Source organism: Amblyomma maculatum, chromosome 7, assembly GCF_055883805.1.
Source record: "Amblyomma maculatum isolate TAMU_Amacu chromosome 7, ASM5588380v1, whole genome shotgun sequence".
Taxonomy (NCBI): Eukaryota; Metazoa; Arthropoda; class Arachnida; order Ixodida; family Ixodidae; genus Amblyomma; species Amblyomma maculatum.
Window position 1 is genome coordinate 68,560,472 of NC_139350.1, and position 27,825 is coordinate 68,588,296.

Here is a 27,825-nt window from a genome sequence, read left to right on the forward strand (position 1 = left end):
TATAAGCGGGAAGCGGAAGGGACGGGAAAGATGACGCGCTCGTTTGTCGACGCACCAACTGTATGGGTCCACGCAAGGTTTTTGCGTTAGCAGAAACTATAACGTGATTGAAGACAGGGCGAAACCTTCTGTCCATTACAAGATTGAATGTTATACTTTCACGCTGCTGCAGGAGTTCTAATACTCGCAGATAAAAGGACCTAAATTAGATAAAAATATTTTATTACGCGTGTTTTACCTTTTTTGTTGGTAAAATATGATGGTGCCACCGCTCGTGCCGCACCGACAGAAATCGCTGGCGTCGCAAGCAACTGAAAAGGCTGTTGCCGGGACCGAAATTTTTTGTGCCCGTCGCGTCATGTGAAACAGGCTTAACGCGGGAGACCGGGGTCCACAATGCCAAGTCGGAGAACCAGAAGCCAACAATGGGGAAAAAATTGGCTGGAGCTTAGCTCGGTTAAGCCCGGATATCAGAAGCGAAAGGCTTCGGCGATGCCATGTTATGCGCATGGCATTAATTACCGGTCTTAAATCTCGTAGATGACACAGTTTTTCGCAGACGTCACATACATGACTGAACGGGTTGTCCTCAAACTCGTCTTAAACATATTTGTAGCACCAGCGCTTTTACACACTTTCAATCTGTGGTCTCCATACCGGCGACTGTTCAGTTCGTCGTCGATGGCCTCGTAACTTTCACTCTGCTCGCTGTTAAAACTGGTGGTAGTTGAAAGCCGTCTTTGAGCCTCTTGTTGTCGTCGTTTCGCCAGGCGCTCCTCTCTTTGCTTAGTGTTTTCCACTGCTCGTTTCTCTCGACACCTCTCATTATATCGTTCTTTTCTGCGGTCGGAATCTTCGTTAGTTGCTCTCGTCGCACTCAAACGACGCTCAGCGTCTCTTTGACGCCGTGTAACAAGGCGAGCCTTCCGCTCCTCCGGCGTTTAGCAGCTTGTTGAGCCCTACGTCTGGCATTTCGCCACTCCTCGGCCAACTTCCACGCCAGCACTTCGGCATCGTCTTCTTCCATGGCCGCCTGTGCTCCCCTTAGAGAGCTCCTACATACATACCGACCGCTCCGACCACAGCCGCGTATCTGCAGGCGCGTGCGGCAGCAGCTAAAGGTTAACCGGCAGAGCCAGCATGCGCCTCTCATCTTACGTCACGCGGTTCTCGCAGAGCGGCGGCAGCGGCGGCTCGACCACGTACGCCTCTCCTCTGACGTCACGCAGTTTCGCGCATGCGCACCTTTGGCTTTTTCTGACGACGATGCCAGGCTCACCCCGGTGTTGACTAGCCTAGTAAAGCTTTTCGCTTCAAATGAACCTTGAAGAGTGGATGGGGATGCTTTCTACTTTATTTAGAAAGCATCCCCCGCTGCGCGGCTTGCGGCTGCGTAGCGTCCTCCGTAAGCGTTCATTGGGCTGTGCATAATTTTGTTCTCTTGTGCCTATATATTGTAACGGGTATTGAGCCAAACGTCCAGGCAATGCCCTGAGCCTAGAAGACAGCCGAAGTCTGAGAGCGGTCCGAGCAGCGGTCTGAGCGCGGTTCCAGGCAACCAACTTCGTCGTCTACGCCAACTAGCAACCACTTCATCGTCTACGTCAACTAGCCACTGATTGTCTCCGCTTCGTCGTCGACTATAGTTTGTATCACTGCCCCCCTCCTCTGTAGCATCGACTCGATGCGACGCGGTGCTACTAGGAAGAAGTCAGCGAAAGGGTGCACTAAAGTGTCACAAGGACCCAGCGGCGTTGACGAAAAGTTCAGTCATGTAAGATCATGATAGGGCTTCAGCCGAACCACGTGCACGACTTCAGGACGCTGTGGCCTTTGGGATGGAGCTGAAGCTACGGGAACAACCGCGTAGGTGACTTCACTGATACGGCGAACAATCTCGTAAGGGCCGAAGTATCGGCGCAGTAATTTTTCAGATAGGCCGCGATGACGAACAGGTGTCCAAACCCAGACGAGGTCGCCCGGCTCGTAAGTAACGATTCTTCGGCTGAGGTTATACCGAGCAGCGTCATTCGCCTGTTGTCGGTGGATTCTGAGGCGTGCTAGTTGCCGCGCTTCCTCAGCACGCTGAACAAAGATGTCGGCGTCAAGTTCGCCGTCAGAGCCGCAAGAAGGACTAACTCGCATTATGGCATCCAACGGCGTGCTCACTTGGCGACTGAAGACAAGTTGGAACGGGGTCAGTCGCGTCGTCTCTTGAGTGGCGGTATTGTACGCGAAAGTTATATAGGGCAAAATCACATCCCAGGTGCGATGTTCTGCGTCCACATACATAGAAATCATGTCGGTGAGGGTGCGATTGAGGCGCTCCACCAGCCCGTTGGTCTGAGGATGATACGCCGTCGCACGTCGATGGCTAGTGTGAGTCAGAGTCACGACCAACCGGATTAGGCGAGCCGTAAAAGCTGTTTACGGTCAGTGATTACCACGGCGGGGGCGCCATGACGTAGGACAATGTTATGAACGAAAAATTGAGCGACTTCGGCTGCAGTACCTTTAACAAGGGACGCGGTCTCTGCGTACCGTGTTAGGTAGTCTGTCGCGACGACTACCCAACGGTTGCCAGACAAGGACTTCAGAAAAGGACCGAGAAGATCCATGCCCACTTGATGGAAAGGGGTCTTCGGCGGAGCAACAGGCTGAAGAAATCCAGCGGGTTTCAATGGCGAAGCTTCGTCTCCTCTTTCATATTGGGGTCCGCGCTGGAAAAGACGGGTCATGTCTTCACAGAACATGCGTACACTTTCATTTGGCCGCTGGTTTCTGGACTGAAGTGCAGCTTCAGCTTTCTCGCGGCGATCGGCGTTGGGGAAGGTGGTCAGAAGTTCATGGCAAAATGCTTGCCAGGTGGTAAGGGCGCCCTCGTGGTTTTCGAACCACGTACGCGCAGACTCTTCTAGGGCGAAGTAAACATTATTGAGCTTTCGCTCGTCACTTCAGCCGTTGTACCGAGCTACTCGCTTGAAGGTAGCCAGCCAATCCTCAGCGTATTCGAAGACGTCGCTGTGAAAAGATGGTGGTGTTCGCGGCGGGTGGCAAAGGATCGGAGCTGAGAGCCTGGGATCAGTGGCCATGTCGAGGTGGCTCGAGAGTTGCGGCTACGTGATCCTCGTAGGGGTGGAAAGGGGCCCAACCTCAGGCGACTGTCCGCGGAGGCGGCGACTGAGTCGCTGGTGGACCGGAGTCAGATCCGTCGTGAAGCGTGTAAACGTGGGAAAACGTACCCCACACCTCCACCAGACTGTAACGGGTATTGAGCCAAACGTCCAGGCAACGCCCTGAGCCTAGAAGACTGCCGAAGTCCGAGAGCGGTCCGAGCAGCGGTCTGAGCGCGGTTCCAGGCATCCAACTTCGTCGTCTACGCCAACTAGCAACCACTTCATCGTCTACGTCAACTAGCCACTGATTGTCTCCGCTTCGTCGTCGACTATAGTTTGTATCAACATGTTACGGAGTCTCTCATAGCCTGAGTTGCTTTGGGATGTTAAACCCCATAAAACCAAAACCAAACTATATATGTTACATGGGGTCCAGTTTGTACTTGCTGAATATTTCTGAATAGCAGAGCTGTGAAATGTCACCGCAGTACGGAGTACAGCAACGGCGGGAAACCATCGGCATTGTCGGACTCAGTGAACGTCGTCATCCTAGACCATGCATATATATGCTTGCACCATGCCATTGCCCCATAAGTGGCTTATTATAATATCCTACCAATCAAAAATGTTCTTTTTTTGTATCCTGCTAGAAAAAACTGCGCGAAGCATGACTTCAAGAACTATTCGAATTTTTGTCTGGGTTGGATGCAAGCGAGTGCGTTGACTCATTTACTGGCTGCGATATGGAGAACACTATTTGCGCCGAAAATTCAGCAGCCGAGTATACCAGGTGTGTGCGCCACCAGTGTGCAACCGAAAGGTCTAGGCAGCCATTTGCGCAAATTGTCATGACTGCGCGGCGCGCAGTAATCAATTAGTAACAAGATACTACGCTCAAGGCTTCGTACATATATTTCGGACAGCGTCTGTTATGCGCGCAGGACCCCTTGCTCGCTGTGTTTTTGTATTTTATTCGGAGTTGATACAGGGCTGATTTTTGTTTTCACATGTACAAAGGATGTTCTGAAAACTGTCCGTGCGGTCTGTGCAAGCGAATTTTACAGTGGGGCAGACATGTCCGTGATGCCGCTTGCCGGTTAGGCTATACTTTAGTCATAATGAACCACTCCTTCCTTAATAGTTAATGTCATATGGAGGAATTGAAAGTTGTGAACAGTGCAAGTGAGTCCCGTTTAAAAATTTTCCTAATCGACGCCCCCCTTGCCCCCCCCCCCCTTCTGAGCACGCGTCTTTAGGCGAGGGCGTTGTCAGGAAGCGCCTAGAATAGTAGAGCGGGAGAGCGCGGCGGGGGGCACGGGGTGAACCGGACTGGTTTCGCCACCGTGGGCAGCCGCGCTTCGAAGGCGGAAGAAAATGTATTTTGTTTTGCACTGAGCCCGCGATCAACTCATCGTTTCTCCTCATCAGCGACTACGAGGCCTCATCGAACAAGAAAGCCGCGAGAATTCCTTTTGCCACAGATATTCGGTTAATGGAATATTGTTTTCGCCTTTGTTTATACCTTTGATCTGGCTTAGAATTTTACGCTGTGTTTTCTGTGTAGATCTTGCCTCTAATTACCATAACTGGAATACTTGCTTTGTTGTCTTTATAGTATTCTTTTATCGCAGTGTTTTGTGCATTGTCAGGTTTTCCGTCATGTCATTTACCGAGTCGTCGTTTATCACTATCGTGTCGTGACGTTTTTTTCTTAATTTTTTGTTCTAGAATTATGCAGCGTAATGTGGACTACTAGCTATAAATGTCCAATTGTTTGTAAAAATAGTGACTTTCTTGAACTTATTCCTCACTCAAACACCGACACACGTACTTCACGAAATGATCGGCCTAACTTTTAACTGTGCTTTCAAACCTCATGGAGGGACCACGGGTAACCGTAAAAGGGATCCTGCTCCTTTATTTACCCTACAAGCGGCGGTTGGTAATAATCGAATTTAACCGCTTCGCGAATGTTCTCTCTCACCGAAATCTGGATCCTACCGTAGCCGGTGCTTCTCACGCTCACATGCATGACGCATCAGGGCTGCTGACTGCGGCTAATCGGACAGTCTTGTATCTATTCTCCCGTAGAAGCTGTACGCCCTGCGTGACCTCCGTTTCGGTCAGCAAAGGAAAACAAAGCTGCAGTGCGTATGTAAGCCGAGCTGGCTTTGGTGTGGGCTCTTTCTTCATCGTAATCACCCGCATTGATGATTTAATGATAAACAACCTTTTTTCAAGCACAGCCTAGCGCAACCTGCGCTCTCAGCTGCACTGAAAACGAGGCGGCCTCACGCATGCGATGAGCTTTGTTGCCGCAGTGCAGTTTGGCGGTTGCTTGGTTTATTGTGCGTTGCAGCCTGTTGGCGACAAAAGTAGCGATTGAGCTACCTGCAACAATCTTAGCGGTCCAGTAACAGATATTACGCTCATTTTATTAGCCGTTGTCTGTGCGGCTACTCTGGGACCTTGAAAGAAAACAAATACATTTTACTGCTACTGAGCTTCGATACCACGGCAGTGTGACAAAACAGCTCCGCTGTATGCTCCAATAGATCGCTACGCTTTCTCCACAACCGAATACCCCACGTGTACAATTGCCACTTTCCCATGTTGTGTAGCTGTGGTCAATCAAAGAAGGGCTCGTCCCACCTAGCCTGAGCGTTCAAGAGCGGCGCGTCGGACGCATCCGGGCATCAGTGGTTCGCATGCAGCATATAAAGGGAGGGAACACCGTCTTCGAGTAGTCTCCTTGGCCCCGAGCGTCGCTCTTCCTGAAGAGATGCTCGAACTAAGTGAACGCCGTCTTGGAGCCGACGCCAACATCGCGACAAGTGCTCGGGCCATTGAAACACCTCAGCCGTACGCCAAGCTTCAAAAGCGTGGCAAAAGATAGCGCAGATACTTCGCTTTTGATCAGCTAAGCTACAATAACTGAACATTTTTCTCACAGTCGATGGTCCGCATCTTGCATTCTTGGTCACTTTCTTTGTTTATCTTTGTGGGCTTTTCGGTTATTCATGAAAGAAGAGGCCCTACAACAAGCTCAAACATCCCATCAACCTTACAGCCATTAGAAAAGTTTTGACGTACCCAAGAAACCAAGAGAGATAATTGCTGCAGAGATTATTTTTCTTGCTTAGAAAAGCAATTTGGAAGCAGAGGCACATCAATATCAGAACGCGAGGTTGTTGCTCGTTGCGAACAGTGCGTCAGAATTAACACAGGGGCACAAACGTTTGACAGCGGAACAATCGTATCAAACGTTTTGCACGGTAAAAGACAAAAAAAAACAGATTTGGTTTCTTAATAATGCATGAGTTCAGGAAGCACATCTATGTCATTCCACTTGATCGAGTTTTGTCCGGATGGTGTCAACACAAAGTGCGAACAAAGCGTGCGACTCGTCTACGTAGTTGCCGCGGAGAAATGTGGCAATATGCTTGTCGCGACAATAAAGGAAGCCCTTGCTAAGCGTGTCTGCGGGTAAGCAGACATTTTTGTGCTAACGGCAACTCCACGAAAGATTTCGTCTGCGTCTTCAAGCTGCAGACGCAAGAAGCTCAAGTCGCGCAGCCGAGAGTTCGTTAGCACACAGCAAACAATAGCCGGCAACCTGTATATGCAATAACAAAAATGTAACTAAACCCGAGAACAGTCATCACAAAGCTTTGTCATTGCCGCCAGCTTCAAATGGGCGCAGTTGTAAGCGATCGAAGTAAAAATTGGCGGCAAGGTTTAACGCTTCCTTTTTCTAGATTCAGGTTCGACTACAGATGTTCTGTATTGAGATGGAATACAGTTTCAGACAATACTAAATCTAACCTTGCAAAATTTACGAGAAGGAAGTGTATTCATAGGAATTGGTAGCCTTTTGCGTCGCTGTGAGAGTAAAAAAAAAAACGCGTGTACGATTAGAAGTAGGACTATTGCGCTGACTCACCAGGATTCATGAATCATTGGATTGCAAGAGGAGCTAGATTAGTTTGGAAATACAGGAAACATACTGGGTAGAAGGTACACTTGCGCAGATACCCTTGCGGTGCTGACGAGAATAAACATTGCCGTATTCACTGAGAGGAAATATTACTAAATTGTTTATCTCGTTAGCCAAGGCGTCTGCTTATTTCCTATAACTTTATGAATATTAAAAGCAATTCGTTTAACTTCGTCATACAAAGAAGCTTGTCGGTGAAGACCTTTGTTTTATAACGACCGTTGCTTAATGAAGGCAAAGGTGGGCATTTCTTCCGAGTGTTCGAATACGCCGAGCCCACTTCTCCAGGCGCCCAATCTGCGTAGCAAATAAGCGCTCTAGGTGGCTAGATATATAATGCATACCCAAATGCACAAGCACTGGTTCATTAATTGGGGTTAGAGGATTTATGAAGGTCACGTATATTCAGATTGCAAGCGCAGCGCTGAAGGCATTATGACTGCGTCTGTGGGTTTCTCTAATTGGCTTTAGCGAGAAGATTCAGGGAGCCCGAAAATATCCTTCCTCGGCGTTCCTCGCTAATCTGGCATTCGCCTCCTCACCAACGCCTGTGAAGATGTGGTTGAACATAAAATATGTGAACCTCTAGTGACCTTAAATATAATAAAACTTGTTCAGTACCTCTGAAGCCGTAGGAAATCATAAGAGTATAACAGCTCCATACATACAGGATGAGGCTCAGAACCGTTTATTCGGCCATAATAAAAAAGTGCTTCTCAGATTCCAACCCAAGTATTAAGGTGACTCAGAAAGACAACAGGGCTTGCTGCGCCTGACATTTTAGACACGTTCAGTGGTTCAATCTTATTATCGCGATTATTTCTCCCTTCTCAGACATGCTTTTATAAGTGCTTTTTTACATAAGCAGAGCGATTGATTGCTTCGTGCGGATATAGGGACACAAAGTCCTTCGGAGGTTTTCATGGGGGTATTGTTCGATATAGAAAACAAACACGCATTGCCGTTTTACCGTTTTGTTCGAGTGATGGGCACGGAAACAGCGACTTGAAGTAACTTTGTAATCATGGTTTACCTTTCATCATTTTTTAACACTAGGAGCGCAAATTTGTGCCTAAGCTATAATTTGGATAAATTCTCTTCAGTGATATGGTGAGAATTATGGGAAATTATTGAAGAAATTGGCGCTTAATGCAATTTTATTGTTGTTACAGACAGAAAACGTGAAATGAAAGACAACTGAAAAAAAAAAGATATATTTGCATCATTATTTTCACTGCGACAGAAAAAAAAACAAATAAAAACAAACAATGCTGTATAACAGAACATTTTTGTCAATTTACAAGAAATTTCTATCATTTGTAAGCAGAAAAACTGTAAAATAACAAAAAATTGAAAAAAAAACAACAGAAGACATAGCAGAACAGAACAGAACATAGCAGAATGTCTGGCAGGACAGCTGCCAGAAAATGTCTGTACTTTTCAACAAATATTTTTTACAGTGTACATAATGTTTTGATCTTTTACAATGGTTACGACAAGGTAAAGGTAAACATTCTTAAGGTTTTTAGAGAGAGAGGCCTTGGTCTTAGGTTTACAACCGAGCAAACGTCTGAGAAAAAAGAGCTGCGGTATCTAGACGTTACTTTAACGTTCTGTACACATGTCTACTGGCGACATTCACCTAGGAGTATTAAGTCGCTACTTGATCACTTGGCTCCGGTATCCGGCCTGGGTTTTATTGAGCAGGTTTCTAGGCTAACGAACGAAGGTTTTCAAGTTCAAGGTATGGGAAGAGCGCGAGACAAATTGTTAAAGAAATTGAAAGCGTTTTGACGGGATTTCAGGGAGCAGGCAGGGGTCTCACTGTGTGATACTAAAAGACCATTTGAGTTGCCATATGTGCATAGACTGTTAATTTGAAAAAAATGTATCTAGTAGCTATGTTGCTAAAATGGTGCTCTTGGCCCCCAATGAATTGTATAGAATAAATCAGCGAATGTGGCCTGGGAAAAGCGCGCATGCCTAGCGGATCATTAGTATGTATACTTACGGTGCAAAAATAATGTGTGCCGAATACCGTTTACCTGCCGTCGTGTTCATGGGTGTCAAATTGCAAGTTGTTTATGTGTACGATTACGGGACCACGAGACATGAGCATTGTGAGGAATGCGCTGGTTACTTTCCCTTGCTTTCAGCTACGCGAATTTTGGCAGTTTATCCATCGCAATATAACCATGAAATGAATGAAGCTGGACACATTTTACTACTAGGTGACGAATGTTTTAGTGAAGCGTCCATCTCTTTACATGCAGTGAGTTGTGTTATCTCGATCAGGACTCTTCGGGAATTTTAGCGACTCATGTTAAGCTGTCCGCTTATCGGTGACGGTCTTCCTTGGCTTCTATGTATGTTTCAAGTTTGCCTCAAAAACTTTAGTTGCAAGTTAGCGGCTGTCTTGCTCCCTTTCACGTCCTTGTTTTTTCGCGCTGCTAATTTCAAGATTACGGTATTTGCTAAATGTGGTCATTGTACATTTTACACCATAATTGTGGTTTACAGATTCGGAGGACACGTTGAGAACCACTGTTTAATTATTTGCGGTAAGGAAACCTAACATGTACCCCTTTCTTGCTTCTATCTACAGAAAACAAGATTAGCGAATTGTGGATGGAAAGACTGTTATGAACCAATTCGCGCGCTAGAAATGGCCTGCTCATAGTTGGTTCCTTTTCAGAGTAAGGCTCATATACTTGCGACGGTTGCTTCGTGTCAACCGTTTGAGGCGCATGAAGGCGTAAATTATATCGACCGCGCCACTTAGCAGTTAACATAAAGACCACGAAGCTGTAAGGATATAAATTAGAGGTGCATTATTTCGCAGTCGTAGCAAAAACAAGCAAATAATGTGGCGTTGAATGATTTCGCTGACGCGGACTTTTAAAGGTCTACTGCAGCACAGGATCCAACGAGGCCGCTATTGAATTCTCTGGCCACGTGAGTTTTGTATTTTGGGGGATTTTCTCTTTAGAAAGCCCATCACAATTTTTATGGAAAATAATAAAGGGAGGAGGTGTTTGTGGAGGTGCCCCTGAATGTAGCAATTGACATTTTTTGTCAAAAGTCACCATTTAGTAACTCAGGTAAACAACGTTACTTAAAAATGGCGAATAAGAACATTACTGTGGCGCTCAAGGAAACTGCCGGCAATATAAAACTGGCCTCCTTCACCTACCTCTGAAAATTTAGCATATAGCCCTTGGATCAAATTATTTGGGACACACAGTACATGTGTAAAATACTAAACCCCATATTTCAGTCAACATCTCATGTCATCCGACTGCTACAACATCGAAGCTCAGCACTGATCACACTGACAATCCTTGTGACAGCGGTCTGAGCAACATCCCTTTACACTTTTTAGGGGCTGAGAAAATATTGTTCCTATGAATACAGAATGAAAGGTGATTTTTAATTTCGTATATTTTCTAGAATGCGTGAGGAGGGACATCATGTCCCTGATTGAAGTTCTGTTTGAAGGGCATAACGGTAGCAGTCCAGCGATGGCTCCTAACAGTGAAAAGATAGGCTGGCGGGTTCAACTAGGTGACATCTTAAGCTGAGCCTAGAAGTTTAAAGCCGAAATACATTGCTGCGAAGCCTCCTAAACTGAATAATTTGTAAGAATATTGCTACTCTTTTAGAATACTTACTGTTCTGTTTCGAATATTTAAGAAAAATAGTCAAGAAAAAGCGCTTCATGAATCTTCCTTCGTCGATGTGTAGCTTTTTTGTATAGATACGTATGGGTAGCTTTCGAACCGCCAGAATACTTTTTCAATTATTTGTTGTCAATGCTACAAAGGTAGATCCCGCTTAAAGCAAAATCAACGCATCTGAAACAGATGCCCCAGCAGCAATTTCCTTGCACAATCGAACTGCAGACGTTGACTGGATAAACCACGAGTCATGCAGAGTAGACCACTGGCCATAAATGGTTAAACCACAGGGTAGGGCGTAACGCCAACGTGGCCAGACTACGGCCATGGTTGAGTCATGCGTGGGTTGTGCATGGTCCGGCCGCGGCAGTAGGCTGGCCAAGTCGGCCATCCTCGTTGGCCAGAGGTCGGTTGCCTACGATCAGCCGTTCAAGTCTATTGTCAATTCAAGACCTCGGCGCAAGCTGAGCGCCGTGGTCGGCCCGATGAGTTTTAGTCGGTCATATCAGCTAGGGCAGAGTCCATATCAAATGGACGAAAATGCACGTCCCTCAAGTGGTTCTGCACATATTACCCCTGATTCATTGTCTGGACAGTGGCTTTCTGTATTAGTGAGGTGAAAATAGTTTGGAAAAGCTGGTCCCCGGAAATGTCGTCCTTAATCTGAGTCGTCCAGATTAACGGAGGTCATATTATGGAGGCATGATTGTTATTAAAAAATAAACGGATATTCAAGATATAGTGTACTTAGTATGGTAAGCCACGTCTGGCATTCCCAAGATAACACCCACAAGCGATTTTTTCATCTTACCAGCTTTGCCTGCAGCGCCTTCTCAAGGCGTCAATAACTACGCGTAGCGCTTCAAAGAGGACGTAGAAACTGATATCGCAGCATTGCGCTACTACACGCGGGAGCGCGAGGTCTTCCTACGGTATAAAAACGCCACATCCTCTGACTTCTTGTTAGCGAGTTTTCTCTTCACGAGGTAACGTTGCAAATTTAGCGACGATTCCTTTAAAAAGGGAAAATTAACAACGTGTACAGAAGTTTAAGCACACGTTTATTAAAGTTTGATCGACATTGTATCATGGCGATAAAGTTCCAATAGAAGTAACGAAACAGTAAATGGTTACTGTAGTGCTATTATTCATTTACTTTTTTGTGGCTGTTGTAATTATAATTGGTTGCTTATTTTCTTTACCCTTTAAAGACTGCTCCCAGGGATACTCAACGATTATGGTAATTAGGAAGCACACATGGGACACCGCTGCTATGCAAAACTGGCCGGCAGCAAAGTAAAGCTTCTTTGCGGCAAAACTGACATTTATGATGAAGTGTCTTCCTGCTAAGGTGGCTTCATCGCTCCTCTGAAAATTCTGGCCTTCCTTGTAAGTGCCTGTCCTTTCTCCAGAGAAGTGGATCCTCTACTTCCGAGGAAGCTCCAGACGTCCTCTCGGCGTCAGGTTGCGAGAACTCCAGCGCATGCTACCCATGCATGAGTACAGCTCAGGTCGGCACGGAGGCTAGGCCTAGTGCTGCCGCTCCCACGCTGGCAGAGGTAGCTTCGTCGGAGTTGCTTGCTGCAAATGCTGCTCTGCCGTCGACACTTCAAACTGACCATCGGCCTCAGCTCCAGCTTGGTTTTCCCGGTTCTTCAGCACCAACGTCCATAAACTTCCCAAAATACACAACACAATACACAACTTCCCAAAATACACAACAGCCGTAACTGACCTGCTCTCTGGGCGGAGCACGGCTATGGACACCCAGTTAACACGCCGAGATGGACATCCAACAGTGCGACATGAGGAGACGGGCTCTCCAATGAACTTGTCGGGACCACCATCTGTGTCAACGAGCACCCGTGCTCCTCAGAAGCGTCCTTCGGAAGATAATCAACGGAATTCGTCCTCGGCAAGTGGTGGCTATCAAGGAAAGCTCTCCTGTTTAACTATCGAAACCCAGGTTGCTCCTACACCGGGATCGACCTCTTATAAAGTGGCGATTAAATCTCTAGCCAACAAAAGCCTTACCGATATACCAAACAGGATCATCCAGGCCAACTTGGACGCGTGTCTCGGAACCAGAGGTTTTCGGGGCTTCACGGCAAGGAAGAAGTCAAACACTATAGCTGTGTGGCTCTCGACACTTACTGCGGTGGAACGTATCAAACGCTTAGTTGTATTTCAGTCACAAGTGATATCTCAGTGCCTGTGCAAGTGTATCTAGTTGAAGGCTCCGACTTGCAGCGTTGCGTCGTTTACAACGTCGACATAAACGAAGATCAAGCCAACCTTCAACGTGACAAAACAAAAGGCAACGCAGAAGGCTCTCCTTCGGAACGCTAAGCATTGGGCAATAGAAGACATGAAACCAGTGCAAACATCCAATCGCTTTGCAGCTCTCCAGTGGGATGATGACGAGTGGCCAGAGCTTCCTGAGCTCGCTTTGAATGCACCTCCAGCTAAGATAAAGTCTAACGATACGGTGCTCAAGAAACGCCACCGGCAACAGCCAATACAGTAGCGTACTGATATACCAGACGACGATATGACTGTACTGGATGAGAAAATCAATCGTCTCAAGCAGAGGTTTCTAAGATCCGACAATACCGTGAACTGCTTGTTCGATGTCGGCGAGCTGCAGAAGTAACCGCCAAATCTAGCAATTGCCCAGCACCGCCTCCTTCATCCCGCGCAACAGGGCCATTTTCTGCCTCTTCCCAGTGTACCACAACTCCCAGTGATAACTCTGCAACATCGCTGCTCCGCTATATGGTCAACCAGTTGTCCAACCTGACATCTGTGATACTACAGCGCTTAGACTAGCACACGAAAATGGCGAAATCCGGTCGTCCTGGTGTACTACAGTGGAACTGTAGAGGCATTTCCACGAAGGTGGCTGAGCTCAAAACCCGACTGCGATTTAACAAGCTTCGGGTGTGGGCTATGTTACTTCAGGAAACGAACGCCTTGCCATCCATTCCGGGCTTCAGCGGCTACGTGTCTCCTTTAATCACCGACCGTCGCATGCAGACGGCTTCTTCCCCGGGAAAGGCGGCGGTATATGTGTAAACGCGTATTCCTCATGTGCGCCTTTCTCTCGAAAACTGGTGCGCATCATACCAAGATGTAGTAGGAGTTGCTGCGAAATTTCTGAAAGGAACCGTTGTTCTTGCTTCATATTACGTTCGACCAACTGGAGGCGCACCTTCCCGTATTAATCTTGCCTGGTTATTAAGTGTTCGTCGGCAATACCCCGGGTGTCCAATTTTAGTCGGAGGTGACTTTAACGCCCTTCACCCGGATTGGGGGTATCCGACTGCAAGCCCTCGTGGTAGGCGTGTGCGGGATGCCTTCTCTGATGCCCTGTTTGTTCTGCTTAATCATCCTGGGACAGCAACACGGCCTGTGCGTCACATACGTAGTGCTGCCTATGCTCCAGACTTGACGTGGTGGTTGGGCGCGGGAATACCTCATGGCACATGGAGCCAGACTGTTGGGGAAGCGATCACCACCCTATAATCATCGGTATCCATCCCTCCCGTCTCCGCCTTTTACGCCGCAAATGTTCTGTGATCAACTGGGACAGCTTTCGCTCATGTCTCGACAGTATGTCTTCAGATTCGCCGTCACTGCTTGTTGACCGTATACAAAGAGCACTGAACAGTGCTACGACTACTACCTGGATTGATGTAGGTCGACCGGCACCAGATCTTGGCCTGCTTAACTTGTGGGCAGCCCGCCGTAAAGCTGAGCTTTCTGCTACGCGAGACCCCACTTCGGGGCAGGCACGTACACGACTGAATTATCTTACTGCGAAGGCTCGGAGGTATGAACGCGATCTCTCGCGACGCCAGTGGCATGCATGGTGTGAACAATTCTCTGATAAATCATCGAACGCCTCACTCTGGCGAACGTTTCGTGCAATGGAACACGGTCATCGTTCTACTGACGCAGCAGCAACAGCATGCTTTGCGGCTAATCTGTTGCCGGGCGATTTCACCAAAGAAGCTGCTCGAAACTTTTTCCCAAAGTACGATATACTGCCTCCTTCAGCTGCAAATCTTAATTTGGCAGGTATCCCTGCAGTCGCATGGAAACTACCATCTGCTGCCGACGCAAATGGAATTGCGAGCCCCTTTTCGATGTCTGAGCTGCTGGCTGCAATTGGCGATGCGAAACGAAAAACAGCGCCCGGCGCGGACAAAATTCAGTATGAGGCTTACAAGAATCTCGGTACTGCTGCACTTCCTGAACTACTATACACCATAAACAAAGTGTGGCGTGATGGTGTCGTACCCGAGAGCTGGAAAACCGTTGTCGTGATCCCTATTCCCAAACCTGGGAAGCCTCCAACAGACCTCGCCAACTTACGACCAATCTCCTTAACATCAACGCTTTGAAAGCTTGCAGAGAAAATGCTAGCCACGCAGCTTTCTTGGTGGCTTGAACAGCACGGTCTTTATTACCCTGCTCAAATTGGATTTCGTCCATACAAGGGTACAGAAGGACGGGATGACTGTCTTGGCATCAGCAGTTCTGTCATCTACCCACAGCCGCAATGTGCGTACCATATTAGCAATGGACGTTGCAAAGGCATATGACAACATCAGTCATGCTGCAATCCTGAATGCAATTGGCATGCTTCATCTCCCTCCGAGAGTACACACTTTTGTCCCATCATTTTTAGACGGAAGAAAGTTTGCAATACGCCTCAGTGGTGACACAGTTGGTTCATTCGTTTCACTACGTGGCGTGCTCCAGGGATCAGTATTGTCTCCGACGTTGTTCAATATTACTTTCATACCATTGGCGGGGCGCTTACATGATATCCCTGAAATCAAGTTTTTTGCAATACGCAGATGATATCACGATATGGAGCACTCACCATGATCTTCTCACTCAAGAAGCCGCCCTTCAGTCAGCATTAGACGTCACCTCTGATTACGCATCCTCCATTGGCCTTCAACATTCTGTGTGTAAAACTTCATACACGTCAGTCGCCAACCGCTGGGGACGCCGTAAACTTACCTCAAATCCAATTCGTCTCTCTCTATCAGGCACCCCAATATAAGAAAGATCGAGCCTGAAAATTCTGGGCTTAACAATTCACCAATCAGGGTCAGCGACTGCTTGGCTTTCTCAGGCAAAAAAGCAAGCACTTCAAAATATGAGTTTAATAAGAATTGCACCTAAAATGGGTGGCGCTGGCTCGTCTGTTGCACGCCAGTTAGTGAGGGCGGTTCTGCAGCCACGTATTGCTTATCAGGCCCAGTTCCAGCATCTTACAAGAGCACAATGGGATCGCCTTGAAGCCGTAAATCGAGAAGCTATGAGGACCATAACATGCCTTCCACGACTTACACCGGTCGTAGCGTTACAGGAGAATGCGCAGCTCAACACCATCGGTGAACTGGTGCAGCAGCGCCGTGATGCTCGCAGACTCAAGGCCACTTTGTCACATTCCACGCAAGCACTGAGGGCGTATGCAACGTCGCACATTATTCTTGAGCCACCTGCGCCAGTTCTCCCTCCCTGGAAATTTGTACAGTTAGGAACCAACAAGCCAACTGATATCCGCAGACCAACGTCTGCTAACTCGGCATTATTGCTTCGCCAGAAGTTTGAAGAGCAAGATACTCACCTGCCTCAAGATTCCGTAGTAGTGTACGTGGATGGAAGCCTGCAAGGCTGTGAAGCCAAAACGGCAATCTACTGTCCACGGAGACCTAGCCTAAATCAGACCACTACGTTTCAACTTTCGGAACCACTTACATCTTTCTGCGCTGAGCTCGTGGCAATTCAGGAGGCACTCTGCTCCGTGGCTTCCATAACCATGCTCCCTACAGACCACGTTGTCATCCGCAGTGACGCACTTCACACAGTACGTTTGCTCCAACGTGCCAGCCGCTGCCCTAAAATTTGCCAAGACATTCACAAGCTTGCGGCGCGCATCCCACAGTCAGTACGCATTGAGTGGCTCCCACGGGACCTGCTGCATTCCAAAAGTCAAGCTGACTTAGTGTCCTGCTTTGCGAACCAAGACGCATCATTCCCACGGCTCCTTGAAGTGGACGAAGCTACCCTCTTTTTATCAAGAAAGGAATATCTCCGGCGCCGCACACGTGCACTTATCCCTCCGTGTGCGGTATCCCTTCTCCGCGGTCTCACCCGTGCAGAGGAGGTTGCGCTTAGGAGGATCCGGGTCGGTGTTGCCCTTACACCAGCTGTCACTAGGACGTGGTCATACTTCCAGCACTTATATCCCCGTCCAGGGTGCCCGATCTGTAAAAACGAAGATATTGAGGCCGGCATCCACTACTTGCTTTGGGACTGCCCGGCACTCAAACCAACCCGAATCCGGCACCTGAGCAAAGCTGGCCTTTCAGCAACCAATCCTGCTTCATACGTCACTTGGACGCAGGGACCTTATCATCGCTCACTTCTGGACTTTATAAAATCAGCCAACCTTTTTCCATTCATTTAATCATTTATTCATCCTTCATCTCATAACCTACTGATGCCCTGAGGCAATAAATATCGACTTAAAAAAAAGTGTCTAAGCCCAACGACGAGCACAATAAAAGAATTCGTATGTGCTGCCCTACACGGCCAAAATGAGTAAGAAACCCGCACCAAAAGCCCTCCGCTGCCAAAAAACGGTAACGCCGACAGCGTAACACAAAAAAAGAGAGTAGGGTTCAACGCTGCTGATCCGAATATGAAGCGAAAGCATCAGCTGCGGGTGACCGATCGTTTTTCTTCCTCTTCTTCTTCTTCGTCTTCGTCATGGTCGTCTTCTTCGTCTTCTTGCTTTCGTCTTCTTCTTTTGCTTCTTCTTCGCGGCTGTTCACTGTAATCCAAAGCCGCGGCCACGGTATACGCGACGAGCTGAAACCTGGCGTAATGTCGCTATTGCTACAAAAACAGTCGACTTTGAAGCATCGTAACTATGCACGAACCACACCTACTAGCAATAACAGAAATTTAGTTTAACCCTCATATTGGCACCTGTGAATGGAGACCGCCAGATTACAGAATATACAGAAAGAAAGGCGGCATCCACGGTAGCGACGTCGCAACCTTATTGCAAATGCGACTTAACGTAAGAAGAATAAGAAATATTGACAAAAAAGATTTGTTGCAATCAAAGTATTCCTTAAAGGAATTAATATCTTGTTTCGGGGTTTCTATGAACCCTCAAGCTTCGAAAGTATATTTTAAATGTAGTGACCAATTCTTTCGTGTTCTTACAGCTTTCTTTGGAATGATCTCACACGTCTTTTGGTGCCATATCCTTACCTCAATCTCTCGCTGGTCTCTGCCATACTGTGCTAACAATTGCTCTCCCCAGGCCGGCGTTCTCTACCACTCCCGTCTTGATCAAAAACAGTCCCGCTATTAATGCTAAATTGCAGCAGTGCCTATTTCTTTGCAACATCGCCATAAAGTTCCTCCCTTATCCTGACCCACCCTTATTTCTTGGCGGGCCCGGCTGGAGTCTTTCTTAGCATCAGTTGGTCCTTCTGAGACTGGCCAACGATCTCCTTAACGCTTAATTGCGCAGCCAAATAAAGTTTATTGCAAATTCTATCGGAACCATTTATGTGGCAGTCTGTTTGCTGGAGATTCAATTAATGTGCCATCTATCACCTGGCCGGATGATTTTCCATAAGCCGTTTTGCTGCCGTAGAAACTATCCGCCGTATTATAATATTTCAAGGCTTAACACAGTTTGTAAAGCAACCCGTTCGTTTTGAAAACAACGAGCTGTTTGTGCTACACTTGTTTTTCCCAGCTAAGAAATTATTTGCCAAACTTCAGCTCTCCAGGCTATCCAGATCATTACACGATATGCCTATCAATGCAGCTAAATATTCTTCCACATCAAGAGAAGCACTAGTGTATTTTTTAAATATATCGTCGTAATGGCCATGTTTGTATATCCAAAGCCCTAGGAAGTAAATTTGCCAACTTTGATTCCGCTTGGTTGCAGAAATGAAGGTCTGTCGGGGATGTACGTTTTCTTCACCGGCTTTAATTTACACTCATACATATCAACGGGACCTTTATGTGGAATATATTACGAAATTCTAGCCCTTGTGTAAATCAAGAAAACCCGCATCTTGAACGAAGTTTGGAAAAGCGAGTAAGCAACGTAGGTGGCGCCTTATCGAGGCCAGCACCAAGAACACGTGTGGCTTGCGCACACCGCTGAAACAGAACCCCAAGAAATCAGAAGCTCATAACCACAATATATCATTAAAAGTTTTTATATTCTATGTTCTGCAAAACTAACATTTTCAAAGAATCATTCTTACCTAAAACGGCTCTGCCAGTGGAATGCCTTATCTGCTAAAGTTTGCGTTTACAAAGAATGCGTTTACTACATAGCTTTTTATAAAATGTATTCTTATTTTGGCCTCAAACTATATTGCCTTTGAGTTGTGTTGCAAACTGTTCCTTTGCACATTCTTTCTTTTTCTATAAACAAATTTACTTATCGCTTGCCTAACGCTGGTTTGGTTTTATGAATAACTACTGAACTTTTGTATGTATTTATTTATCTTTTTTGCAACGATTCTATGCATGCTATTTATGCCTACTGGTGCCTAAAGCCTGAGACCCAGGCTGTATGTTTCTAAATAAATCAATAAAATTCCCAGCCAATTTTTCGCGCCACAATGCCACAAAAAAAGTCCCTACATACTCTCTATGCGAAGCCGTCACCAGTGAGAAATTTTTAATTGCAAAATAACTCAATAATTATTTTGACCTGCTTCTGCTATAGATTATAGCGGAAATTCATATTATAACAAATATATTAATTGACGGGAGTATAAGAAAGCAGAGATTTGCTTCTGCTAAGCTTAAATGTTAGGACGCCTGATATAAATGGAATACCAGAGTGGTTTTCATTAACAGACGCCCAATGTTTGTAGAAATGCCACAACACTTACTTTTAACAGAGCTGTGTCATGCCCCGATATCAAAGCCCACCAGATGCACGCCAAAATCATACCTATACTAAGAAACAACAACCAGCCGCAACCCTAGTTTAGGTTTATATCACTGAAGGGAATTATAGCATTTTTTCGAGCATATCACATTTCAGCGGCATTTCGTTTTTCTTGCTAAACACAAAATCGCTCATATACAGCAGAACATTTTTATAAAAGCGCTTTTCATCTTAAGTAACTTCCACTAGTCCACCGTGGTGGTGAAGCGGTTAGGGCCCCCGACTGCAGCTTCCAAGGACACGATATCGAATAGACCTTATGCAAAATTGCTGCCATCTATCGGTCGGCGCGCGCGTTTCCGCCACGTTCAAGGGTAGCTCCATTAAGGAGCGGCAAGTGGCATAGGGGGTTGCGCAGCCGGCTGCGTTAATGCTCATTGTTGCCGATGATATTGACAGACTGTTGTGTCTCTTGTTGTGTGCAAAATTAAAATAAGGGTGTAGAAGAAAAGAAGCAGGAAGTTACATCCCTGGAGCTTTTTTTTTTCTTTCTTGAGGCTTGTGTTAATCTGCTCTCGCGTGGTTGTCGCGCTAGGCGCACTTTCGATCAATTGCGCGCCTGAATTGTAAAATATCTTATATGGCGTGCATTGGAAGATTGCAAATCAGTACCCGGTGCTAAGGCAGACGAAATATATCGCTCATGGTGTGTTAAATTTGACTGTAGACGGACTGCTCATCGCCTTTTCCCATAAAATATGTGCAAGAGTGTTGTTCCTGATTTTCTTGTCGCGCCAATTCATCTTAGCTTTTAAGGTTTCATGCATACAAGCTGTCAACAGATTTCGCCCGTATGTATATACGTTCAGGTATCCAGAGAAAACAGGTTTCGGCGCTTCAAAGGCGCCTGACTGCTCTCCTAAATTCCAGCGCGATATTGTAACGTCTTTACGCATTCGATTCATCGATGAAATGAATATAGTCGACTACGTCCAGGCTTCAATTACTGAGATGCGTCTCCAGAACACGACTTGCAAAAGAAATGACTCAGAGTATATACGTGGCAGCAACTGCCCCTACCGTTTAGCTGCTCTCGTCTACCGCGAGATCGCATGATTGTTGTTGCTATAGTGATGGCGATCACCACTCTATTTGCTTTTTTTATTAGTGCGAGATTTTTTTTTTCTGAGAGTTGTGTGAGGTGTATCGAAAAGGAGTTACGCCTTAATTTGCACCACGCCAGTTTTCTTTTTTCTCATTCATATCACTGAATAATGCCGTTTCTTCGTTTAACCTTCATTGCGCGCCATGAAAACAGCGTAATCAGGTAGGGATTGAAACTGTCAACCACTTGACACTATCCACAGAGCAATATTATTTGTAGCGAGCCTTACCGCGCTTAGCAGTGAGATTTGCTACTGCGGCTATCGCAGTAGAAGCAAGAATGAGCGCACACGTCTCCAAACTGTATTTTGTCTAAAAGTACCCAGCCCTACACATGTATGCATCACATTTTCTGTATGTCCATTGCTTGGTACATTGTACTACTTCCCTGAATTTGCTGCTGGCAAATAATATTTGTTGTTTTAACAACATGGCAAAAATAAAAAATCCCAGGCATCACAGTTCCACACTGAAAGCATTTGTGTTCTTTCAGGTGTCAACTGACTGGACGCCGAATAAATTCGGATATTGCAAAATGTGTTTGGCAGCTATAGAAAGAAAACCACCATTTAACATTACAGCCCGTATACGTTCGCTACTTTTTCGCAAAACCATTGCTAGTGGAGGATCAATATATCGCAGCAAAATAAAACGATCTTCCTGACGTAGGATTCGGTAGGATTTGGGAATATACGCGCGTTAAGCGCATCAACGCGTGCAGTACTTACCTACTACCCTTTTGAGGAACAGTAATTATTCAACAGCTTCATGATGAGAAAAACTGTGAACCAAAAAAGTGCCCCGTGTGTTGCGAAATATAATGCATCATCATCATCATTTATTAACCCTTAAGGGTTGGCGCAATGCATAAGGAGGGACCGTTAACAAAAATAGGTACACAGAAAATTCCAATACAAAAAAAATAACACAAAACATAAAAAGAAGCAAAGAGCGCGCTAGTCCTGAACAAGGGTTATAAACATCGCCTGAGTACCAAGAACATCACGTTCGTTGGCGAGAGGTTCGGGTAGCAGGGTGAGGGCACAGTGGGTAACAGAAAAGGTCAATATAATAAAAAAATACATAAACATAAATTCAAGCAAAAACCTCCAAGTGAGTTCAGAAGGTAATTTACCAACATTGCCCTAAACCTAGTCGCGTCAGTCTTATTAGTGATTGGTTCGGGCAGCAGGTTCCATTCTGCAATTGCGGTCGGGAAAAAAGACTTATTAAAAGTATTAATGGAACCATGATGTCTTTGGACGCTATTTGAAATGAACAGGCGGCGTGATGTATGAATGGGAGGAGTTAAGAGGAAACCACGGAGAAAGGAGAAATTCAAGTAGCCTCAAATGAGCTCAACAATCCTCCGTAGTCATCCAGTTTCCTGAATCCAGCATAAGTTCTAGCGCCACTGTGTTTTGTACAACTGCGACGGAATAGAATACAGAGCAACCTTTTTATCGTAACCGAACGCTTCTAAACGCAGCAGCATGCGTTTGGTTTCGCGATAAATTAGCCGCTCTTCAGCGCCTCTAGCCGAGGCAGTCTGAGCGGTCCTACCAAGGTAGGGGCGTGACGGCCACTAGCCGGCGCTGGCGGTCAGCAAAAATCTGCCGCGCAGGTTCAATATATGTATCTTGCTAATCACTGCTGTTTTAGCGATAACGTCAACAGCCCAGTTACACAGAAAAGCCGGTGTCGGCATTGCGGTTGTAACGCGAAAATCAAAACAAAGTAAAGAAACGAAACTTGCTAGAGCACTTCAGAATCTTCAGTAAAAAAATGCGACACTATTGACACAATTGACACTTCCTCGACACTCGTTGCCCGCCATCGCCTCTCTTTTCGTCTTTTCATCCCTATTTGCTTCTCTTTTTCTTTCTTTTCTTATCTACTGATTCTATTTCTCACTCTTTTTCCGGCGTTCTGTGGGACATTCTCCGCACCCTTACACTACAACACTTCCGCGCAGCGCACAATGAATACTGCGCCACCCAACGTCAGCGCCGTGAGGGCGACTGCTGTAGGAGAATGGCGCAAGGCTACTTCATGACGTCACGCGCTGACAGGACGCGATGTCAGGTCATGAGGTAAGTCAACGACCTCCTTCCTGGAGTAGAGAGGGGCGCTGCCAGGCTTTGAAGACATCAGGCGTGCTAAGTCGCGCCATGACGTCACCAGAAAGGCCTATCGCATGGTCGCTTAACATGGAACCAAACGGGGTCAGAAACCCATTGCCAGCGACATCAATCACTCGGAAGGACATCTTCAAATGGGGTTATAAATATTGGAACTACTACCCGTGTTGTTGTTGTTTCACAGGAAGGGAAAGGCGCAGTATCTGTCACACTTGTTTCTGTGGATACCTGAACCGCGCCGTAAGGGAAGGGAGGAGGGTGGGAATGAAAGTAGAAAGAGAAAGAGGAGCCGTAGTGGAGGACTACGGAGTAATTTCGACCACCTGGGGATCTTTAACTTGCGCTGACATCGCACAGCACACGGACGCCTCTTCGTTTAGCCTCCATCGAAACGCAGCCGCCGTTACACGGGCGTTTTCAATGGCCGTTCAGTTGAGCATCAGTTGAACGCCGTAACGGCCGTGGGAACGGAACGGTGGTGGCTGCGCTCACACGGCACTTTCCACACATCGGGCACTGCCGGCGCCAGATTTTATAGAACATTCCTCACAAGGCGCTATGTCGGCTTAAAAATCACTAATAAATTCATGGTAACTTACTTTTGAACCTGGGCCACGTTTTCCATCTTGTACTTGATCTGTTTGACTGTGACGCAAACAGCGTGCCCACATTCCTCGCTTGCGAGCTGGTTGAACAGCGCCGTCATCCTTGCGTACACAGGCGCATTCTGTTCCTGCGCTCGTAGTTCGGCAAGGTGATCTTGCTACAAGTTTATAAGTAAATACGTCAGTGACGCTGTCCAGGCAAAATGTGTTTGCGCCAGAGCGTTCGCCTGCAGAGGAGACACTCTGCTGCTGTGGGCTGCCATCTTGCCTACTTCACGACGAAACAGACGGAAACGGCGGCGGAAGGGACACCGGCCACCTTCGTTGGTGTCAATCGCCGTTGGATTTCCAACGGCGCTCGCGCTGCCGTGTAACGCCGCCTAACGGCCGTTCAGGCAACCTGCCGTTTTCCTTAACGGCCGTTAATGTGCCCGTGTAACAGGGGCATTAAAAAGAAAACCAAAATCACATTTTACGTTGTTGTGTGATAAAATGTAGCTCCTACAATTCTTTTAAAGAATGCGGTAGGTTATTTATTGTGCAGTAATTATGATGTATATCCTTATTAATTATGATGTATATCCAACCGCCCTTTCCCTTATGCCAACCTTTCACACTGCCTATTTTCATGTCCAGCTGCATGGCAATCAGGACTCTGTCCCACCTCCTCCCATACTATCTGGACCTGGGTGGACTGGATTGGTGCTGAGGGTGAAGAACAACGCCTGCTCGTTCAGCAGGCCATCGATGTATTAGGCGCATAAGTGCTGCGCCTCAATAAAGTCTTTTACTATTATATATATATATATATATATATATATATATATATATATATATATAGGGGAAATGAGGGTACTCGTTATAATACATGAAGGAAAGAAGCCGACAGTCGGCGAGGCCAAGGTCGGCGAGGTCCTTGGCCTCGCTGACTGTCGGCTTCTTTCCTTCATATATATATATATATATATATATATTGAAAGGGGCTTTTTACTGTGTTTTAACAGGGATAATAGCCCTCTCGAAGTTGCACGGCAAACCACACAAGAACACAGCCAGTCTAGGCCTCCACAAGCGAGCTCGAGCAGCGCAGCGGCACTTCGTCGTCCTTATCCTCGTCTTCGTGATAGTCTCGCCTAGTTAATTCTCGTCTTCGTAATAGCCTCGCATAGTTCACTACAGTTTCCCCCGGAGCGAGGAGAAGCACTTAGGGTAACAAACTGAATTCCAAGGGAAGGAAAGCGTAGCAGGGGGCGGCAGAAAGTTATGTGGGCGGATGAGGTTAAGAAGTTCGCAGGGGTCAAGTGGATGCAGCTAGCACAGAACCGGGTTAAGTGGAGAAATATGGGAGAGACCTTCGCCCTGCAGTGGGTATAGTCAGGCGGATGATGATAATGATGATGATGATGATGAGTCATCCTGACGACCTATGGTGAGGGCAAGAGGAGCGGATCGTAGTACGTTTTGAGGCGGCTCACGTGCACAATTTCGAGGCCGCGATGACGCATGTCCGAAGAGGGAGTGAGTGGCTCCACGATGTAATTCACAGGGGAGGTTTGGCGAATAATGCGGTAGGGGCCGTTTGAGGAAGCGGTGCAGAGCATAGGACAGGCTGCATGGGTGATTACGGCTCAGGCGATGGCCGCGCAGCCACAGCCGCGTAGGTCAAAGGGGTTGGAACAGCAGGTTGACTATACTGGACTGGTGCTCCGACGTATGTCAAAGGAGCAACAGAAGAAGCTTCAGGAAGCATGGGGAGTGCTTTCGGAACTTATTCGCGGATGACTTACTGCAACTTTGGCAATAAAGGAGTGGGAGCGTCAGGACGTTGGCGAACGAGGGATAGTTGACGGGCAACTTCTTCTCGAATGAACTGCTTTATTTGTGGCATCAAGGTCGACTGGTGTGCGTCAGTTGTTAAAGCTGCAAGCGGCGCCGGGTGTGAGAGCGAAGAGCGAGTGATGTTATGGCGCTTGCGTAATTCGTCAAAGTTGTGGCATGCGTTGATAACGTCGACGACGGTGGCTGGATTTTTAGCCAGAAGCATCTGGAACGCGTCATCATCAATTCCTTGCATAATGTGATTATTCTTGGCGCTCTCTGACATTGAAGTGTCCACGCGCTTACACAGGTCTGCGACATCTTCAATATAGCTGGTAAAATTCTCGCCAGGAAGCTGTGCACGGCCGCGCAGGTGTTGCTCAGCGCACAGCTTGCGCACTGCAGGCCAGCCGAAGATATCGACAAATCTAGTCTGGAAAGTAGACCATGATGTGATATCGGCCTCGTGGTTGCGGAACCCTAGGTTTGCAATGTCCGTTACGTAGAAAATGACGTTATTGAGTTTTTGGTTGTCGTCCCAGTGGTTGTGAATACTGACCCGCTCATATGAGGCCAGCCAGTCTTCCACGTCATGGTCGCCGGTTCCGCTGAAGATAGGAGGATCACACTGGCGCAAAGCTCCAGCGCAGAACACGGGGGATGAGGGGCCGGTGGGCTAGGGGTGGTAGCGTCGGTCATTGTTGGGGTTGGGAGTGTGCGGCTGCGGAGCTGCAGGGCGGCAGGAAATGCTCACCTCAACCAAGTGAAAGGGGTTTTTTACTGTGTTTTAACAGGGATAATAGCCCTCTCGAAGTTGCACGGCGAACCACACAAAAACACACCTAGTCCAAGCCTCCACAAGCGAGCTCGAGCAGCGCAGCGGCACTTCGTCGTCCTTATCCTCGTCTTCGTGATATTCTCGCCTAGTTCATCCTCGTGTTCGTAATATCCTCGCATAGTGCAATACAATATATATTGTGGGGCCCTACGCCACATATCTTAGCGCCCGTGGCGCGCCGCGCTTTCAACGGCCGCGCCACTATCCCAAGGCTCCTTGCGCGCTGCCGGTTTCCCTCTCCCCGCTCGTTCGGGGATAACCGGTCCCGCGCGAGGGGTCTATAAAGGAAGGCTCGTGCCGCCGTCTCGTCCTTCTTGGTCCCTGGCTCTTCGTTCCGGCTTCGCTCCTGGCTCTCTCCACGGAAACGACCCGCAGCCACCGGGACGACGACCCCGGACAACCTCGACGACGCCCGCGCTTACGTGAGATAAAAGGTGTTTGTTATACGGCCCACTGTGTGTTTGTCGTGCGCATCCCTCGGGCAGAAAGCAGGAGCGAAGCCGGAACGAAGAGCCAGGGACCAAGAAGGACGAGACGGTGGCACGAGCCTTCCTTTATAGACCCCTCGCGCGGGACCGGTTATCCCCGAACGAGCGGGGAGAGGGAAACCGGCAGCGCGCAAGGAGCCTTGGGATAGTGGCGCGGCCGTTGAAAGCGCGGCGCGCCACGGGCGCTAAAGATATGTGGCGTAGGGCGCCACATCTCCCCCCCCCTCAGCGTCCGACCCGGAGTCCGCCAACAGGCGATCCAATTCGTCCGGGTCCGGGCTGACGTCCGTGGAGACCGAAGGGGACGCTGGGGACCCTGCCCGCGCCTGGGCGATGATGGCCTCCGCCGCCGGAGACAGCAGCTCGGGCCGGCTTGATTGAAGGAAGCGTAAGGCTGCCTCCTCCGGGCTGCCCCTCTGGACGGGCCATCCGGCTGCCAAAGCGGTCGCTGCGACCACTGCCCGGTGCAGCCGCTCCGCCGCCTCTGCACGGCTCCTATGCAGCGCCCCGGCCTCGTGGACGGCGCGGCACACAAGCAGGGTGCCGCAGAGACCGCACAGGCCTGCGCGCTCCTCTTCTGTATAGTGGGCCGGGGGCTCGTTGTCCCGGTCCTCTAAGGTAAGGTCCCGGAACGGCAGGGGCATCGACTGCGCGGCCTCTCCGCGGAGAGGCCTGGCCTGGTCTCGCCACCTGGACCCCGCGCAGTAGGAGACCGCCGCCCCGTCGGCGACCGTGGTCCAGGTGGCGGTGTGCCGCACAGTCCTCTGCCGCTTGGACTGCGGCTCCAGGCCTGGGAATGGGGCCCCCAAACGCTTTGCGTGTCCCACATCACTGGGGGGGGGGCGTCTCCAGTGCTTCTCCGGGCCGGTAGGCCGGTGGCGATGGGCACCACGCCCACTCGTTCCAGGCCGCTGGCGCAGCCTCTGTTGCTCGTGCACCTGGTGGGCGCCCTCGACCCGGGCGCCGGGATACCGCCTGCGTGGCATTCTGTGAGGGGCAGAGAGGGGTTAGACGAGAAG